Source organism: Candoia aspera, chromosome 6, assembly GCF_035149785.1.
Source record: "Candoia aspera isolate rCanAsp1 chromosome 6, rCanAsp1.hap2, whole genome shotgun sequence".
Lineage (NCBI taxonomy): Eukaryota > Metazoa > Chordata > Lepidosauria > Squamata > Boidae > Candoia > Candoia aspera.
This window is the reverse complement of record NC_086158.1, coordinates 64054002-64069419: the sequence shown is the minus strand read 5'-3', so window position 1 is coordinate 64069419 and position 15418 is coordinate 64054002. Positions and strand designations below refer to the sequence as shown.

Below are 15418 nucleotides of genomic sequence, written 5' to 3'. Positions count from 1 at the left end.
AATGGGAGTCTCCCAGCCCAATATGCTGTCAATCATGTGGTTTGCTTTGTTCTAGGATGCTGATTTGATTATGAAGTGAGACAGTGTTCTAGGTTTTTAACCAGGGGTGTCCAACCTTTTGGCTTCCCTGGACCACACTGAGTGAAGAGGAATTGTCTTGGGCCACACATAAAATATATAATAATGTATATAAGTAATAAAACTTCATTTATTTTTTATATTTTTATTATAAAATTTTTAAAAAGAGGGCTACATAAAACTAGTGGGATATTTGACTATGTTTTTGTGAAATTAATGCATCAATGTCTGGTTCGATGAAAGTGGTTGCAATTATCAATGAGTTCTCAAAGTACTCATCAGAAATTTTAATTCTAATTTTACTCTTCACGTGCTTCATCCTTGAAACTAGTTGCTCACAAATGTATGTGCTGCCAAAAAGCAATGTCATGAATAAGGTGTGATTGTGAAGCGAGGGATATTTTTCTCTAGGAAGATAGGTCTTATAAAAGTCCAGTAGAGAGACATGATCAAATTTTTCTTTGAATTGAATGTCTGATTGCAACTCTATTCATTCCATTTGAAAATTCGGAGGTAATGTAGTTATGTTGACTGAAAATGGAGTAGAAAATATACCAAAATATTGATGATTTTTCTGGAAATCTTGAAACCTGTTCTCAAATTCCTGTATCAAACCAAAAAGCAAGGCTGCATATTTCTCGCTGTTCACAGGACTGTGTTTAGCCAAAGTATTAAAATGTATAAAATTATTTTCCATAACTCGAGCTTGCGTACTTTAAGTTTCATTTCAAACGCTGTTATGGTTTGAAACATTGCAGTGATAAGTTGGTTTTCACCTTGAAGACACATGTTTAACTCATTTAAATGAGCGGTCACATCCACCAAAAATGCTAAATCTGTGAGCCATTTTTCATCTTCAAGTTCTGGCACAAATTTTATTTTTCATTCCATAAATGACTTCATTTCATTTTGCAAATCATAAAATCTTTTCAGCATTTTACCCCAACTTAGCCACCGTACTTCAGAAAAGTAAAAGATGTCCTTATAATCAGCATCCATACTTTTAAGGAACTCCTGAAATTGGCGATAATTAAATCCCTTGGCCCTTATGAAATTCACTGCTTTGATGACAATTTGCATGACACCATCCATTTTTAAAGCTTTCACGCATAAATTTTCTTGATGTAGAATGCAGTGTTACTTCATCAAACATGAGTTGCCGGCGGCACTTGCATCGTCTTCTATCAATTTTGTTAAGTCCCTCACTTTTACCAACCATTGCCGGGGCACCATCAGTAGATATACCAGACGTGTTGACAATGGTTAAAGAAAATCGCTTTAATGTCATCTTTACCGCTTCGTACAAATCAAGAGATTTGGTTGTGTCTTTTAATGGCACCAAAGAAGCCATTTCTTCAGTGACATTATATTCGTTATCAATACCTCTAATAAAAATGGCAAGTTGAGCTGTATCTGTAGCATCAGTTCTTTCATCCATTGCCAAAGCATAAAATTTGAAATTAGCAGCTTTACTCTTCAAACCTCTTTCGACAGATTTTCCTATTTCTTCAATTTGCCTGGCTATAGTCTGGTGAGACAAACTGATTTTAGAAAAATCGCTTTTTTTATCAGGACAAATTATATCTGCCACACTTTCCATACATTGCTTAATAAACTCACCATTGGTAAATGGTTTTGAATTTTTTGCAATTAGATTTGCTACCAAATAACCAGCTTTTATAATAGAGTCCTTTTGAGTTGTGCCTTTTTAAAAAAAACATTGTTGAGACGACAGACGTTTTTTCAGTTCTGCTAATTTATCTTTACGACAAATTCCTTGATACACATTGAATTTGGCAGCATGTTTTTCGGTATAATGCCGTTTCAAATTGTAGTCTTTGAAAACTGACACATTTCTCCTACAAATTAAGCATAGTGCCTTAGTATATGTCTCAACAAAAAAGTGCTCATCTGTCCATTTTTCATTCAATACTCTTCCTTCATCCGTGATTCTTTTGGGGGGGGGGTCTGTTTTCTGTTTTAAAGATGAAGCCATGCTGGAATAAATTTATTTAGGAATAAATATAAATAATAAATATATTTTTAAAAGAAATTACACAACAAGCCCATCATAAATTGTTAGGTAGGCAAATAAAGCAAAGTTGAATAAATAAGAGTGTAAAATGGGTGAACTTAGGGGTGCCCAACACTACATGCACGACTGCATTCTGGACCAGTTGTAACTTGTGGGTGCTCCTTAAGGGCAGTCCCATGTAGAACACATTGCAGTAATCCAAATGAGTTGTAGCTGAAACACCATCATCTGAGCAAAAAAGTGTTGGAGTAAATTTATATTTCACTGTTGCCATGGTAGATCTCAAAAAACCCCATATCAGAATACAAAATGTGAGATTCGGTAGTTTCATGAATTCTGGAGCATTTTTCCCTCTTGAGAATATTTTTAAAAAAACCAATGTCCTATTTTATTTTGGAGATCCATGGACAAAGTCTAGGGGCCCTGATGATCCATGACATAATGGATCTTGGATTTATTAGTTGCAACCAAATCATAAATTACTTAGCTATTAATTGGTTAGGGGAAAACAGGAAGAGAACTGAAGGAAACAGACTATTGCTATTAACATAGACTTCAGCTGCTAATGTTTATTGTGTAATTGTCCTTCAACATCATACCCATAGTATTGACATCATTGGGTCCTCTTAAAACTTCTTGATTTGGACTGCTAAAGATCCAGCAAAAGCTGTTTCTAGCACCAAACGAGATATCAGGGACATAGAGGACCTAAATTTGTCAAGTGTAATGTAGCTTAGGTCTCCATTTTTCTACTTTTGATATGCACACTTTCACACTTTCTCCCCGAAGGGGACCTCCAGCGCCGCGTCTCCCAAATCCCTCCTTTCTAGCCGAAAGGGATAGGCCCATTTTTATCTTGAATCCATTTATTTGCTGGGTTTATATGTTGCTCCAACTGTGGGGTGAAACTTGAAATGTTCTGGTTGTTTTAAGATAGCAGTGTCACTCAGGCTCAGGTATTTAACTAAGTAAGGGTGCTTTTTATTTGGCTGTTTTGTTTCTAAAATTCTGACTCAAGTTCATTGGATCTTTTGTCCATTTGATTGACTAATTTCCATGGATACATGCTGCTGATAGGTTCTGTGCTGCTGGAAATAAGTAAAACTTAGCTTTTCATACCTAATTTTTAGAAAGCAAAGATGCAAATTTTTTGAGAATTGCACCTTGACCTTTGGCTGCTAGCAAAGTCAAGTTGTGATGTTACTTAAGAAAAGCCTAAATTTAAGTTAGTGTCTGTCTGTCTTTCTGTCTGTCTGTCTGTCTTCTAAAATGCAAGATATCTTTTTAAATTGCAAAAAACTTACAGAATTTGGATTCTTTTTAAAAATCTTATTTGAGCCTGCCTGGATTGTTCTATTTTATTATTTTATTATATTTTATTTTATTTTATTTTATTTTATTTTATTTTATTTTATTTTATTTTATTTTATTTTATTTTATTTTATTTTATTTTATTTTATTTTATTTTATTTTATTATCAATCATATAGCTGCCCATTTCATGTATGTGACTCTAGGCAGCTTACAATAAAAATCAATATGCTTAGTAAAAAGAAAGCCTTACCAAAAGCTCAAATCATATTAGTTTGATACAGTAGAGTACAAAGATGATGTAGCACTCAGAAAGCAAGTTGAATTTAAAACAAAAGTTAGGCATAGATTTCTGAATGTATTCTCTCTCCAACATCTCATTTACTTAAGCCTACTTTGCATGTTACTTGGAATGCATGTGGTTTCAAACTGAAGAGGGAGATTGGCCATGTGCACAGACTTCTGTGTATGCCCAGGCCACTTCTTCACTTAAAAATTTCACGTTCAGCAGCAGTGACTGAAAGACAGAATTTGTGGCCCACAAGCATCATTTTGGTCACATTATACAAAATGCTTTCAGATCTTGTGATGCAGTATGAGAAACTCCAAAATTGAGAAAGTTGTTGCATTTGGGGGAAGTAAGGAAGGGTCTAGCGTGCACAACCCAACTCTTTTTTTTTCTTTGATCCCTGTACATTCCAAGAAACACGTTGAGGAGGTTTTTCAGCTCTTGGCTAATATAAATGAATATAATTCTGGGTAGATTTGGGTAGAATTACACATTTAACAGTCAGTTGGGAGAGATGCTTGTATCCCATTGTTTTATTGTTTGCAGTAACTATTTTCAATTTAATAAGCAGAGTTACTAATGTCCTTAAGAAAAAAATCCAGAACACACTTGAAGGTTATTCTCTGGTTAAGCCCCCTTAAGGTTACAAAATCATATGGGGACTTCCAGATTCTCCGTAATTCTTCATCAGGTGTTATGTAAATAAAATAAAAAGGGAGGGATGGAAGGAAGGAAGGAAGGAAGGAAGGAAGGAAGGAAGGAAGGAAGGAAGAAAAAAAAAGTGGTGTATATTCAAAATATGGGATATGCTTTTGAACCCAATCCCAAAATGGAATGTGAGAGGCAACTGCTGCAGACATCCAAATTAAACTCTTGCTTCTTCCAGATAGTTTAATCTAGTGGGTTTAATCTATTGAAGCTATAACACTAAAAAACTAAATAGATGTTTACATGGATTGGAAAGAAGCCAAGAATGCAAGAACTGGAGCAGGTGTATAGACTTTGATCATTTTTCTCTTTTTTGGCGCTAGCAAGTTACTTATGAGCCAGACTGATTTAACTTCACTGCAATGGGTGGTGGTGATGGCTTTATGATAAAGGGTGTAAAAGCCTAAAAAAGAGAGAGAAGAGCAAATGACAGAGTGGAATTATCATATTAAAGTATTGGCACCATTAAGCATGACTAGTGCAGAGCTTTCATAAATTGTCACGTAGTGATATTTAATAGACATTTCGTACAGGAGGACAAAAGGATGGGAGTTTCTATTGCTAGAGATTCTTTTTGTGCTTTAAGTCTGTTTTGACAGTCGACAAAGTTTTTTTTTTTTCCCCCAGCAGTAAATAACCTACTATTATGCTACTTCACGGCTCTTTTTTTACTGGAGGGGACTTGATGTTTCTCTGGCATATATAAGAGAATTAAGTTAACTAGTGAATGCATAATGAATGCAGGATTATTTAAAAATTACAGCAATAAGCATTTTCTCACTGTGAAATAGATCAAGTTCTACTTCTAACAGTTTTACCTAGCTCAGTTGAAAACATATCCATGAAGAAAATGGGAATGTTAACCTGCAGAGTAACCACTAAAATGGATTATTGTGGATTATTGGTGTTCTATGAAGAGGTAGCCTGTTCTGATGACAGTTGTGAACAAAATCAAGAAGAAATCGATGGACCTATCAGGACCAGAGTCCTCAATATGCAGCTATGAAAAACAGTGAACCCTTGGTAATTCTCCCAAAGCCGATTTCTGTGGCCTTGAACAAAGTAAAAAGAAAGAACTATTCTTTGTCTGATGCTGTTGATGTTTGGGAGGAACCAAGTGTAACCTTGAAAGGAGAAATAGACAGTGACAGAGTTAAACTGCAGGCCCGAAGAAACAAATGAAACAAGCCTTATCTCCAGCTTGTTTTCTTGGCAGTATTGTCAATACTCAGTATCAAGGCCAGTCCTTAACTGCTGAAGAAGAGGAGCTTCCTAAGACATCAGCATTTGGCAGTCATCCTTCTGTAATATCAATTGTGATCCATTTCAGGGCAAAAGTTACCTGTTCAAAAAGTGTCTTTGCTATTGATGTTTCAAGAAAACACCAATGAGCTGATGGAAGCCACTGGTACAATTTATTTATTTTTATTTATTAATGTGCTGGACTTAAATCCTGCTTTTCCTGCAGATGCTCAGGGCGATGTATTTTAACATTCTTCTCCTATTTATTCCTCAGAACAATTCTTGGAGGTAGGCTAGGCTTAGAGGACTGGTCCAAGTCACCAGGTACACTCTGTGGCTGAGGATGAACTGGACTGTCTGATCCTAGTCGAACACCTGAAATATCACACCACATGGGTGGCTCATAGTGGTAGTCCCATTTTCAACATCAGTGCTTATGTTGTTGTTTTTTCTTTTCAGGTCCTGTTGACTAGAGTAGGTACTTAATACTAAGAAAGTCATTCATTTTTAATGAAAATTCATCTGAAAAGTACCTGACTAAATGATTTCTTTAAATGGTTTGTTCCTTGTAAAAATAAAATCTGCATCTCTGAGGAGCGAAGAATACATAGTCTGGTTATATGAACTGCAAGAATGCATTTTTAGTAGAAGTGAAGATTATAGAATCTTCTTGATTAGTAATTTCAGTCATAATTTCAATTGACTTGATTTAAATCATAATCATCTTTAAGGCATTTCAGCTTTTGTTTGAATATGAATGCAGGTGGATTTCCTACATCAATACAATGAATGGATTTTAATTTTTTTATTTTACAGGTAATGCAAATTAAAAATTGTTCCTTGAAATTCTGTTCTGGTGATATGATGACTCTATAGAAGTGACTTGCTGGTGTTGCTTGTACTCTTTATGTTTCTGGTAAGGTAGTAATTGGATGAAATCCTAATATTGTACAGAAGTCTTCCCCAATTTGGTGCCCATCCATATTCCCCATGGCTCTCAGCAAACAGTGTCAAGAGAGTGCCAACATTTAGTTAATGAAATTACTGCAGTACTTCTGATGCAGTTTTGCATCATTTTATAGAAATATGTGGTAGGATATGCATTTAATGCTATAGCTTCTTATACCTATTTGGAAACATTTTGCTTCAACTAGAATTAGAGTTCTATTCTATTGTTATGTATTCCTTTAGGAATTGCAATTTGCCAAGTGCAAAGTTGCCCTGTCGTTAGATATGGCATTTCTGGTTTGTTAGCTTTTTGTTTCCCATTTGATCAAGACATTGTCCTTTCATTTTTACCCTGATGTCCATGATGACAGTACTGGAGAGGGTAATATCCTTTGTTACGGAAAATACGTTGATCTGGTTTGAGCAGAGTGCTTAACTCAATTAGAGCTATCATTTTTGCTGCCAACTAATTATCCAATTATGTTTAAACTGGATCACTCACATGCTCCCTACTTAGAGCTTTCATTAAAGAGTCTTTGGAAACAAAAAACTGAATTAAATGCAGCAGTGAGAATTGCTGGTGGGCACTTTGTTTCTGAGCATTTTCTAAAGTGTGAGCGATTATTCTTAAAGCCACAAAGGACTAAGTTCCAGGTTTCCGTCCATATTTAACCTGCTTATGCCTTAAGAATCTGAAGGAGAATCTCATATATTCTAAACTCTAGTTGACGAGAACAAGAGAAAGGGCCTTCTCAGTGGTTGCACCTAAATTAAAATATTCATTAACTCAAGCAGCTAAGATGGTGCTCTTTTTAATAGTCATTTCCTATTTAGTAAAGATCTCCTTGAGAGCCAGCCTGATGTAGTGGTTAAGGCAGCAGGCTAGAAACCGGGAGGCTGTGAGTTGTAGTCCTGCCTTAAGCACAAAGCCAGCTGGGTGACCTTGGGCCTGTCACACACACTCAGCCCTAGGAAGGAGGCAGTGGCAAACCACTTCTGAATCTTGCCAAGAAAACTGCAGGGACTTGTCTAGGCAGTCGCCAGGAGTCAACACTGACCTGAAGGCATCCCCGCCCCCAAATCTCCTTAATGAGGAAGGTGTTTGTAAAGAAATGTAAATATTATTTGATGACCTATTTTAGCTGCTTTAGCTGCATGTTTCTGCAATTTTTTTTTCTTTTTGGGAAAAAAAATATTTAATCCTTGTTGCTGCCCTGTCTAAGGACCAGAAAGCAGGGTATACATTTTTATTTATCTCAGTTGAAGAAAGAGCTTTGGGGAAGCTCTGAAAAACTAAATCTCATTTTGGAAGGAAGCCAAGAGTATTTTCAGGAGTTTCAGCTTTCACAGACTAGGATTATGCGTAGGCATAGGCGCAGAACTAGCAGATTAATATCAGTGAAGAGCAACCAATTTGTTTTTTATAATTCATAGATTAAGGAATTGTGCACAACAGTATAACATCAGATAAGAATTAGATGCTATGTAGGATGTATCTTTTCTCTCCTCTTAAAGGCTAATAATACAAAATGTGAGTGTATTAACATTATCTGATTTTTTTTAACCATCTGTGTCAAGGCTTTATAGCAGGTGTGGCATTCCTCATGTCCCACACAGACTGAAGGTTAGGCAACTAGAGATATTGGAGAGAATTAGGAAGCCATGCAATTAAGAAGTTTTCCATTTAACAAGACCAGAAATCCTGCCCTTTAGATTGTTAGTCCCAAGATTTGAATTCTGAGTCTCTTCTGCCCATCTTTTCAAGGCAACAGCTGTGTGGCTAGTTGTATCTTGGCCTTGAAGGTTTCTACCACCTGTCCCTTGTTTATAAAATGAGTTTCTCTGGCATGAGAATGAAAAGAATTCTGGCTTAGCAGCTTCAGCCTTTATAATCTGCACACATTTTATTTCACAAAGAAAGAAGACATAGCAGCAGCACCTCTCCTACAGTTATGCCACAGTGCTTCAACAATGGAAACAAAAAAAATGTTTTCCCTGAGAGATTCAGGATAGTCACAAGTCCAAATAAGTTGCTGTGTGTTGTATTTTTACTAAAGATAAATAGAATGTTATCATGCGGTTCTAGCAGAAATATTTCATTATCACCTTTTAGAGTCTAACAGATTACTGTAATTGTGCAGAGATTTTCTTTTTGTGGGAGATTGGCTGATGACCTTGATTTCTTTTTTGCTTTTTCTATACAATTTGTGGATGCCCTGTACATAGATTTATCTGGTTACTTGGCAGTGTTTACTTTCTGATATACTTTGCAGCACATAGTAATACAATACCTGTTGGGAAAATGTTGCCTTTCAGTTGTGAGTTTAATAAATGAATTTCTAGAGAAATGTCACACTGCCAGGGCCACTTGTTTTTTTTTTTCCTTTCTGCCCAGAAATTTGAGATGCATAGAAACAAAAGCAGATTTACACCTGCTTCGATTCCTTTGCGTTTTTTTGAAAACTGGATTCGTATCCTAATTTTGTCATGTGTCCAGAAGGCATGGGCCCCATGAATGCACCCACTTTCTGGATATGCATTGCAGTAAAGTGGTCCTGTGATTTGACATCTCCTTCCTACCAAAGACCTTCTCTGCATTTCATTTAGACCTCATTTTGCATACTTTCTAGAGAGATTCTTGCACCCTTTGGATGTGGTGTCCAACACATTGGATCGGATAGAGTAAGCACACTCCAGGTCTCTTCCCTTAAATTTTGCCATTTTGTGGGACCTAGGAAGCATACTTTTTCTGTGTCAGCCCCTGCCTTATGAAATATCCTTCACCTTGAGATCTGACAGGCCACTATCCTTTTAACATTCCAGAAAACAGTGAAGAGCTGGCTTTCCCCCCAAGCATTGAGATAAGGTGAAGCCAGAGTTAGAAGAGAGTGTTGTGAGTTACATCTAGGGAGTTTCGTTGTGGGACCAGGTTTTTCTGTTTCTGTCTTCATTGGTTGTGAGTCACCCAGAGTTATGGTTTTAAGATGGGAGGCCATACAAGTATTTCAATAAATAAAATAAATGTCTGCAGTGTTCCGCCTTTTTATTTGTGCTGAACTGCTGTGTTCTGGAAAGACCCAAGACTGATTCTTGTCTTTTCAAGGGTTCACTAATGGTTTTGGACTTGCACTTTAGCAGTTTTCCAAATAGGTTGTGGCTATTATAAAATTCACTTCTGAGTTACCCAAATGACAGTACTTGTATTTGAACTTTTTCTACAAGAATAACAGAAATTTTTCGAGATGTTCTTGATAGTATTTTTCTTCCGAAGCTTAACCTTCCACATTTATTCATTGTATCATCTCTCTGGCCACAGTTGGATGTTCATTACAGAAAATACAGATGGAGAGAAATCATCTGGGCCTCCTGCTAGGGTGTTTGTAGGTAGGCCCTCTTTGTTCTGCCTTTTCCTCTCTCCTTGTGCATTTCTCTGCTTCATATAATGTGTAAGATAAGTAAAAAAACAGCTTTTTGGGGTAAACTGTTGCTTTGCCAAATGAAGACCAATTTTCCAGTTGTGATATCCAAAATGTGCATTTATTGTAAGCAAGGTTTTTTTTTCCTTCAGTAAGTGAGATTTATTTCAAATCAAATGTATTGAGAATACCAAAGTGAGGTTTTAAAAATCAGTTGCCTGGAAGTAAAAATAATACTTAGTTTAGCTAAGTGGATCAAAGAACATGATCTAGTTTAAGACAGATAAGTAACTCCTGTTTTAGATGTGTATCCGAGCAGCAGTACATGCACGTGTACATACACTCCACTCACAGACGATACCTGCAGTTAGCTTTGAAAACTAGAAATCCAGTTAGCATTCTCTCTGATTGGCCTGGATGTGGATTGCTTTCCTTTGCCCCACTATGACTCAGGCAAGCTCTTTCCCATCTTTGCACTGATTGCCCTAAGTGATGCCCTGAGTGATTCGGTGTGGTACTTGGCAGCCAAAACTACAGAGCAGAGAAATATAGTAGCACAGAAGGGGCAGCTGTCCCCTGGTCAGATTTCAACATTGCAGGGACCCAAAGAGAAAAAACTTTTAGAAAAGTATGCAAGCTTCCTGGCTGCTGTGTGCAATAGGGACCAGGGATTTCTCTTGGCATTCTAGAAGTTCACTTGCATCTACAGTTCATATTCAAGGAGGCGACAACTGCCCATCGTGCCCCTGCCTGCCTGCAGATACCTGTGTGGGTCTAGCAAATCAAAATTAAGCTAGTAGTTAAACCCATCTTCCAAATGAGCCTTATGTAATTGTAAAGGCAGAGTCTAGTTTCCACCATTTGTGCCGTTGTATAAATGGGATTTCATGGGAGCAGTTCTTTGGGGAAACAAAAGCTGAGCTGTGTCTGTGCAGGCCTCTCAGCATGGGGTCAAATTAATCAGATGCTTTAGGAGGTACTGTGCCATACCAAAAGTTAGGAACTTGTCACACGTAGGCTTGATGTTGTTATTTAGGCTTTCTCCCCATGGCATATATTTGGCTAAACACAAGTGATCCAAACAGTACTTGCAGGCCCAGTTTTAGAAATTTCCATGCTATTCTGTAGAAGAAGCTGCGTTGATGGCAAAGGAATTTGCAGCTCTTGAGCAGCCTGCAAATTGTGCCACTAGCTAATAAATGTCCATGCCCCTGCTGTGACTTATGTGGGATCCTGTAGTATTTTTATTACAAGGGTGATCCCTCTTTTGGTAGCATGTGGTGCTACAGCTGCGCCACCAAGGAGAATCTCGCTTTGTGAAGATGAACGGAGAATATGTTCCTCAGAACTACTATGCTTAATGAGGCTAAGGTTCTGGTATTAGGAGATGTTAATGAGCTGGAGCATATAAACTAACTGTAGGAGAAATCCTTTAATAGTAGCAGCATTAAAAGAATAGAAAGAAAATAATATATTGGAAGTTGATTCACCACTTCTGCATTTGAAACAGGGCAACTAGCCAAAGAAATTACCATGATTCCATTTGTGACCCTGTTGATTTGAAAAAAAGTTTCCATCAGGAAGATGGCCTTACGCTCTTGACAGATAGGAGAAACACCAGAGAATTCAGTGGTTACTAAAGATTTATATCTGCTTTCCAAATGACCTGATTGACGTTGAGCATGTTCTTTCTGTCGTGATTTTAAGCATCCTGCTCTTCATAGAAGCTGCACTGCTGATTTTTTTGAACTTTGGAAAAAAGTACCTTGTGTCATGACTGTTTACAAATTATTATTTGTATGCAAAACCCCTTTTAAAAATTATTTTCTTTATCCAGTTAAGCTTTACTTGAAATCTTTACTAAAAACAAACAAAAAACAAAACTGTAGCCTGAAGTAAGCAGAGTTGAATTTGAAAGGTTAGTTTTTGCCCTGGTTTTATTTGGGCAGAGAAGTTTAGTTTCATTTTAAAGGGGCTCCCCAACAGTACTCCCTATCTTGAACTGCCTATATTGATAATTCCTGACCATGGTTACATTCACATGCTTCACAGTTCTGCCTTTTTGTGAATGAAATGACTTCTAGTACAAATTGCTTGGTCTTATCTGCTGGTTTCTTCGTCCAGAACCAGTGGCTAAGCAATCAGAAAACTGCGTCTGGTATGTGTTGCTAGGGAGAAGGCACCTTAGCTCAGATGCTGGATCATAAACATAACCCAGAATATGGGTGCCATAAAAATATGGTCACTCTGTCAAGTTTTGGGAAACATGTCTGTATAATCTTAATCTTTCCTAAGCATGGGCAACTTGAATTAAAAAACAAGTAATGTTCTGTATGTGGGACGCGGTGGCGCTGCGGGTTAAACCGCTGAGCTGCCGAGCTTCCCGATTGGAAGGTCGGCGGTTGGAATCCGCGTGATGGGGTAAGCTCCCGTTGCTAGTCCCAGCTCCTGCCAACCTAGCAGTTGGAAAACATGCAAATGTGAGTAGATTAATAGGTACCGCTTCGGCGGGCAGGTAACGGCGTTCCGTGTAGTCATGCCGGCCACATGACCACGGAACTGTCTACGGACAAATGCCAGCTCTTCGGCTTTGAAACGGAGATGAGCACTGCCCCCTAGAGTTGGACACGACTGGACTTAATGTCAAGGGAAACCTTTACCTTTACTAATGTTCTGTATGGTTTTCCCCAGGTAGAGATAGCTGCATGATAGAGTGACAGTGGTGTTTAAAAACTACTCTTACAACAATAGATCCGGCAGATTGGGCATGTTACAGGTTCCATCAGCCAAGGAATGTTGGCTGGTGGGGACTAAGAGGCGTGCCTTCTCTGCCATAGCCCCTGCCTTCTGGAACGTTCTCCCTTCAGAGATTAGGATCATCCCAAACCTGTTGGCCTTTCATAAGGCTATGAGAACCTGGTTATGTGCCTGGACCTGGAGCCCCAGATGTGTTAAGGACCCTATTTCTTGGCTATATTAACATCTATAGCAATAGTTTTACTTGGCAACCATATATATTTATTTTGTATTGTATTGTTTTATGTTTTTATGATTGTACAACCCCCAGAGTGACTTGTTGAGATGTGCAGCTATAGAAATCAATCAATCAATCAAAGTCATCAACACTTTTAGACAGCACCAGAAGCAGTAGGCATGTGAAGCAAAAGGGCTTTTTATCAGGATAGATGGTTTGTCCTTCTCACAATTGGCCATCTTCAGTGACTCATGTATAGCTCTTTTTTCCATCATCAGCTATTGGATTCTGAATCTGGGGAACTTCTGTAATATATAACTGATACACAAAACAGATATTTGACATCTAAACTTTAATCTTTTCCACATTTCTAGTCTATGAAACTAGGACAGGTAAGACTATAAGTATCCTTCCATTCTTCTGCAGAAGAGCTGAACATCAACTCTCATAGTATTTAGCCAGGTTTGCCAGGGATTATGAAAAGTAGGCTCCAACACTTCTAGAGGGCATCAGGTACGAGAAGACTGATACAAAAATTAGTGAGAAGGAAAATGAGTTGAACTATTCAAACTTCGGCAGTTTGGAATGGAACATTCAGAAGAACTCCAAAATGCTATGTTCTCCCTCTGGTTCATGCTGAAACTTCTTCTGACCATGGTGTTCCAGAGATCTCTGAAATTAAATCCTCTGAACTCGAAGATACCTGAAGTGTCTTGGATGTGAAGTAGTTCATAGTGCCCCATTTCCAGTTCAGGAAATTTACTTATGCAAACTTCCAGAATGGCATAGTTTGGAAGAAGATAAAGCATGGTCTAGAGGGGGAACAGAAAGTCTTGGTGTTCTCTAATAATCTAATTTTGATTATCCCTTGTTTCTAATATATTTAAACCTATGGACTTGAGTTTTACTTTGCAATACTTCCTATGTTCTGCTTCACTAATATAAATGCATGTTTAGCTATTCTAAAATGCTTAGAATCTGTATATGAATGCAAGCATACATATTCTCTTTAGAAAGTTTAAAATTTAAGGTTAAGAGAAGAGCTTGGATTTAAAAGTATTAAGCTAATCTTTTGTATGGCCCCATGTTACCTCAGAGAGAGCACACCCTTATCTATCACTGGAAACCAGTGGGTGGATAAGAAACTGAGCTGGGATGGGGGGAATGTGCTTTCTGGTGCTTTTTAAGGACATTTTAGAAGTGTTATTCAGAATGAATATTTTAGGGATTTATAGAGATGACTCCCTGTGGCAGTTATTTAAATTATTATGTGATATGATAACTTTAAATACTAAATTTTTAAATTGCCCTTTAAGGTTTCATAAGCTATCAGAATGGTATATACAGTCTACCTTCCCTTAAGCTCTCAGAGCAGAGAGATACAGATGTTACTTTATACCACACTCCCATATACAGGGTCTACTTTAAGGTTTTAATTTACAGTTTTGTATCACTTTGTTCACTGGGTATTAGTATCTTCAGAAAACCCAATTATTAGAAGTAGACTGAACTCTCAAAACTTACTGGTTTCCAGGCAGAATAGTTGTTGAACAAAATAGTAGATGGCTAAGGATAAACTGGAACAAAAACATTTAAGTTAGTTGGCTAATTCTAGATACAGCGTCATCCATCATTGGAAGAGCAATACTCCACTTCTCATCATATTATGTATTTCATAGATTTAATTCTTATAGCTCCCCCCCTTCAAATGTGCATATAATTGAAAGAAATGTGAGTACTTTGCGGACATGTTGTGTCAGAAGGAATAATAGGATCAACTTGCTGAAACTAAGGTATATGCCTATGGAAAAAGTCATTGAAGGAGCTTGTGAAATTGTTTTAATGACTGTCATAAGGGAAATTTTATAAATGTCAAAGGGACAGAATTTTTCAGATTTCATAACATTTCTGTGTTCTTCTGTGAGATTTTGAGTAATTTTTAAAATGTTGGCATTCATTTATTTTGGCACCTGCATCACATTGCTGGCTCCATCAAAAGATGCATTAAGCATAAAATAAAATAAAACATTTGTATTAAATATACGTATTAAATTAGCAATATATTTTATTTAATTTTTATCCCTCCTTTATTATTTTTTATAAATAACTCAAGGCAATGAACATACCTAATACTCCCTCCTCCTCCTATTTTCCCCACAACAGCAACCCTGTGAGGTGAGTTGGGCTGAGAGTGACTGGCCCAAGGTCACCCAGCTAGCTTTTGTGCCTAAGGGAACTAGAACTCACAGACTCCTGGTTTCTAGCCTGTTGCCTTAACTACTAGACCAAACTGGTTCTCAATACATTTAATATTGCTAAGAACACCTTCCAGTAGTGTTCCAGTATATAGTATAGTATAGTATATACTATATACTGTATATATATAGTATAGTATATACTATATATATGTATATACAT

The 15418-nt window shown here is 37.2% G+C and overlaps 1 protein-coding gene across 2 annotated transcripts in view; it reads left to right on the top strand.

The window, feature by feature from the left end:
- The window catches only part of CTBP2 (C-terminal binding protein 2), a 228680-nt gene that overhangs the window by 66935 nt on the left and 146327 nt on the right, over nucleotides 1-15418 (top strand). Inside the window, exon 1 of one of the 2 annotated variants that reach the window (XM_063307328.1) lies at nucleotides 6563-6578. The exons of the other annotated variant lie outside the window; for it this stretch is intronic. The gene's annotated coding sequence lies outside the window, so the exon portion shown is untranslated. Of the gene's footprint in view, nucleotides 1-6562; nucleotides 6579-15418 lie in introns of those variants that run through there. 2 annotated transcript variants of the gene reach the window in all.